This window comes from Papio anubis, chromosome 16 (genome assembly GCF_008728515.1).
Source record: "Papio anubis isolate 15944 chromosome 16, Panubis1.0, whole genome shotgun sequence".
Taxonomy (NCBI): Eukaryota; Metazoa; Chordata; class Mammalia; order Primates; family Cercopithecidae; genus Papio; species Papio anubis.
In genome coordinates this window covers 82628254-82634253 of record NC_044991.1, presented here as the reverse complement: position 1 = coordinate 82634253, position 6000 = coordinate 82628254, and positions in this window count along the sequence as shown.

Genomic DNA, 6000 nt, shown 5'->3' with positions numbered 1-6000 from the left:
TAAGATCAGAGCAGAACTGAAGGAGATAGAGACACAAAAAACTCTCCAAAAAATCAATGAATCCAGGAGTTGGTTTTTTGAAAAGATCAACAAAATTGACAGACCGCTAGCAAGACTAATAAAGAAGAAAAGAGAGAAGAATCAAATAGACGCAATTAAAAATGATAAAGGGGATATCACCACTGACCCCACAGAAATACAAACTACCATCAGAGAATACTATAAACACCTCTACGCAAATAAACTGAAAATCTAGAAGAAATGGATAATTTCCTGGACACTTACACTCTTCCAAGACTAAACCAGGAAGAAGTTGAATCCCTGAATAGACCAAGAGCAGGCTCTGAAATTGAGGCAATAATTAATAGCCTACCAACCAAAAAAAGTCCAGGACCAGATGGATTCACAGCTGAATTCTACCAGAGGTACAAGGAGGAGCTGGTACCATTCCTTCTGAAACTATTCCAATCAATAGAAAAAGAGGGAATCCTCCCTAACTCATTTTATGAGGCCAACATCATCCTGATACCAAAGCCTGGCAGAGACACAACTAAAAAAGAGAATTTTAGACCAATATCCCTGATGAACATCGATGCAAAAATCCTCAATAAAATACTGGCAAACCGAATTCAGCAGCACATCAAAAAGCTTATCCACCATGATCAAGTGGGCTTCATCCCTGGGATGCAAGGCTGGTTCAACATTCACAAATCAATAAACATAATCCAGCATATAAACAGAAGCAAAGACAAGAACCACATGATTATCTCAATAGATGCAGAAAAGGCTTTTGACAAAATTCAACAGCCCTTCATGCTAAAAACGCTCAATAAATTCGGTATTGATGGAACGTACCTCAAAATAATAAGAGCTATTTATGACAAACCCACAGCCAATATCATACTGAATGGGCAAAAACTGGAAAAACTCCCTTTGAAAACTGGCACAAGAGAGGGATGCCCTCTCTCACCACTCCTATTCAACATAGTGTTGGAAGTTCTGGCTAGGGCAATCAGGCAAGAGAAAGAAATCAAGGGTATTCAGTTAGGAAAAGAAGAAGTCAAATTGTCCCTCTTTGCAGATGACATGATTGTATATTTAGAAAACCCCATTGTCTCAGCCCAAAATCTCCTTAAGCTGATAAGCAATTTCAGCAAAGTCTCAGGATACAAAATTAATGTGCAAAAATCACAAGCATTCTTATACACCAGTAACAGACAAACAGAGAGCCAAATCATGAATGAACTTCCATTCACAATAGCTTCAAAGAGAATAAAATATCTAGGAATCCAACTTACAAGGGATGTAAAGGACCTCTTCAAGGAGAACTACAAACCACTGCTCAGTGAAATAAAAGAGGACACAAACAAATGGAAGAACATACCATGCTCATGGATAGGAAGAATCAATATCATGAAAATGGCCATACTGCCCAAGGTTATTTATAGATTCAATGTCATCCCCATGAAGCTACCAATGAGTTTCTTCACAGAATTGGAAAAAACTGCTTTAAAGTTCATATGGAACCAAAAAAGAGCCCACATCTCCAAGACAATCCTAAGTCAAAAGAACAAAGCTGGAGACATCACGCTACCTGACTTCAAACTATACTACAAAGCTACAGTAACCAAAACAGCATGGTACTGGTACCAAAACAGAGATATAGACCAATGGAACAGAACAGAGTCCTCAGAAATAATACCACACATCTACAACCATCTGATCTTTGACAAACCTGAGAGAAACAAGAAATGGGGAAAGGATTCCCTATTTAATAAATGGTGCTGGGAAAATTGGCTAGCCATAAGTAGAAAGCTGAAGCTGGATCCTTTCCTTACTCCTTATACGAAAATTAATTCAAGATGGATTAGAGACTTAAATGTTAGACCTAATACCATAAAAATCCTAGAAGAAAACCTAGGTAGTACCACTCAGGACATAGCCATGGGCAAAGACTTCATGTCTAAAACACCAAAAGCAACGGCAGCAAAAGCCAAAATTGACAAATGGGATCTCATTAAACTAAAGAGCTTCTGCACAGCAAAAGAAACTACCATCAGAGTGAACAGGCAACCTACAGAATGGGAGAAAATTTTTGCAATCTACTCATCTGACAAAGGGCTAATATCCAGAACCTACAAAGAACTCAAACAAATTTACAAGAAAAAAACACACAACCCCATCAAAAAGTGGGCAAAGGATATGAACAGACATTTCTCAAAAGAAGACATTCATACAGCCAACAGACACATGAAAAAATGCTCATCATCACTGGCCATCAGAGAAATGCAAATCAAAACCACAATGAGATACCATGTCACCCCAGTTAGAATGGCAATCATTAAAAAGTCAGGAAACAACAGGTGCTGGAGAGGATATGGAGAAATAGGAACACTTTTACACTGTTGGTGGGATTGTGAACTAGTTCAACCATTATGGAAAACAGTATGGCGATTCCTCAAGGATCTAGAACTAGATGTACCATATGACCCAGCCATCCCATTACTGGGTATATACCCAAAGGATTATAAATCATGCTGCTATAAAGACACATGCACACATATGTTCATTGCGGCACTATTCACAATAGCAAAGACTTGGAATCAACCCAAATGTCCATCAGTGACAGACTGGATTAAGAAAATGTGGCACATATACACCATGGAATACTATGCAGCCATAAAAAAGGATGAGTTTGTGTCCTTTGTAGGGACATGGATGGAGCTGGAAACCATCATTCTTAGCAAACTATCACAAGAACAGAAAACCAAACACCGCATGTTCTCACTCATAGGTGGGAACTGAACAATGAGATCACTTGGACTTGGGAATGGGGACATCACACACCAGGGCCTATCATGGGGAAGGGGGACGGGGGAGGGATTGCATTGGGAGTTATACCTGATGTAAATGACGAGTTGATGGGTGCTGACGAGTTGATGTGTGCAGCACACCCACATGGCACAAGTATACATATGTAACAAACCTGCACGTTATGCACATGTACCCTAGAACTTAAAGTATAATAATAATAATAAGAAGAAGAAAATAATTTTAATCTGTTTAAAATATTTACCATATTCACATATCACCTCTTAAAAAAACAAACAAGGACAATAAAATAAGTAAATATATGTAACAACATTATAATCCGTGACTTTATATTTTTGACATTTTTCCTATCTGGGCCACATCAATGAGCTTAGTATGTGTCATTCATGTGTGTGTGTGATTATTGTATGTTACCACCTCAGCCCTCCCAGGTTCATTTTCATCAAAGTAAACCAGGGTAAAAATTTCTAAGCACTGTTTAGATCTTGAACAAAACCTTGAATACTTTTAGAAATTAAATACCCTGAAATGAATTGGAGCATCTCAGAGCCCAGAAAGCATGAGTCATCGAGAATGGACTCCTCTAGCAACTCAAATCCCAGGCTCCTCAGCACTCACGACGGCTGTATGTGGGAGGCCCCAGAGATTCGCCTGAAATAGGGTCAATTGGAGTCTGTCTCAATACATTTACAAGGATGTTTTACTAAAAGGAGTTGCTTCTTCGAGGCCACTGCCACTATTAACACTAAGAGGAAAGTTTAAAAAACATTAAAACCACCCTCTCTACCCTCCTCGAATAGAACATCAATTCATGTAAATTGTTTTTTGTAAGTAGCCTCAGAGTCATTAAAACATTTTATTTAATCCACGTGGGCGAAGCCTCAAGGTTTCCAGTTTTTGTGGTTCTGCTGGAAGGAAGCTTCTCAGTGTCCTGTGGTTTTCAAAAGGTGCCTACAAGGTTTTCCAAGAGTAATTGTCCACGGCAAGCAAACCAGAGCTGGAGACCTCAGTCATTGCAGCAGGAGGCTTATCTGACAGGCTTATCTGTACTTTTATAAGCAAGACAGGTGATCTTGGGAACCCATGTCTCAAAGCAGCACAGCCCTCTCTCTACCATTTGCCGATAACATGTGTCTCTTGACCATGAAGGCGAAAGACAGTGCCTCGGTTCTGCTTTCAGGGGAAATACACCTGACCGGAAGGAGGAGTTGAACGTCCTTCTCTTTGGGGATGTACAGGAAAGGCAGCAAACCCTTGTCCTTAGCAGGAATATGCATGAGGCTCTTGCTGTGCCCTCTAATCCGAATGCCACTCTCTCGCCCTCTTTTGTTCTGGACACAGAGAGCTTGGTAGTGATTATGGCTCTGCCTCTTACTAGCTATGTGGCTTTCAGCACACTAGTTAACCTTTCTAGGCCACATTTTTCAAATCTGTAGGGTGGGAATAAATAAATTAATTTGACTAATACCTGAGTTGCTACTCTATGCAGGATTTGGACTTTTGCAGTACAGCAAGTAGTTACAGAGGTACAAAAGAGAGGCTCCCTGAACAACCTCTCTTTTGTACCTCTGTAACTACTTCCTGTATGGCAAAAGTACCGTACTGTAATAAAATATTTTTCCTTAGGTTACTCATGATGATGAGATATTTCTCCTAAGGTTGCCGAGGGTGATGGGCCATTCTCCCTACGGTTACTGACAATGGTGGAGTATTCTTCTAAGATTATTAAACACTTCTCATAAGGTTATTGAGGGTGTGAAAGGACAATGTCTACCTACAGAATTAGTTGTGGAGACTTGGAGAAATGCAGGTCAAGCTATTGGCAGTGCTGTCCCAGTTTAGGCAGTGAGCAAATGTGAACACTGCCCACCTCAGCCTAATTTGTTTCTCAGGGAAGCCCACAACGGGTTCAAATTCTTCTATTCTATGCTTTCAGAAATCCTGGTACCTCTTCTTGAGGGTCTTACTACATTTGTACTTTTATATTAACTTGGGTAATTATTCAATTTATTTCTGATTCTCCCACCAGACCTTAAGTTCCATCAGGACAGGGCTGCTGGCTTTTTATTATTGTTATTTGTCTCTATTTTCTCCCAAGGACAGTTGCTCAATGAAGGCCTGGGAGATTTACATACTTGTATTTTTAATGAATAAATGAGCATATTGAGCAATATGTGCCCCCTCTTTCTCTCTCAATTTCATTTCAGAAAGCAAGAACACATATTTCTCTTGCTTATCCCAGCCAGGATCTAAATATGCAAATATGCTGCTTTTCTGTAAGATAACTCACTGTGCGTCAATTGCAGGACAGGCTCAATACAATGGAGCCCGAATTTCTCAGGTGAGCATCGGCATTTTCTCTGACCTGGAACCGTTGCTTCATTTGCATTGTTAACTGTATTATGAATATGTTCAACTCCATATCTGGCATTTGATGCCTTAATAGGCTTTCTAAGGGGTTTTGTGATGGAGAAATTGTCCTCCAAATTCTCTTGGTGGCCCCCTGCATGCTCTTTTATAATGTCTACCTGGCAGGTGCACTGACCACACAATGAATTCAGCAATAATTGCCTCTGAAATCCAAAACCACATACTGTTTCAGGACCCGGGAGGGATTTAGCTGAATGCCCATATTAGCTTGAAGCTCAGATTGAAGAAAAAAGAAACACCTGCTTTTCACATTTTAACAGCATTTGTGAAAATCCGTGGGCATCCTCTGCGTGCCGCGACAGGGCACAGCTCAGCCTTGCTACCCCTGCCTTCCGTACTTCTTTTCTGTGGGTTATTTTGTCTTCTCTAGAATCTTCTCACATTCCTTTTTCATTGTGACTCCAAACAGCATTTTCATTTTGAATCTATGGCAGCCCAAGGTCGTGTCAGAGAATAAAATCAAATTAACAGAGGGTCAAACATTCAGGACGACCAAGCCCAGGCATGAATGTGAAATTGTTAACACAAGGGCAACCTCTAAAGGTTTATGAAAACATAAGAAAGACAAATGCAGATGAAGACAGGCTAAGGGACTGGCTGACCAAACCATGAGTGACCTGAAGGGCAATGCTGGGCACAGAGTAGGCACTTAGAGTTGTGTTTGAATGATTCTATAGGGTGATCAATCATCCTGGTTTTCTCAAGACATGAATTCCTGTGCTAAAACTGGGAAAATCT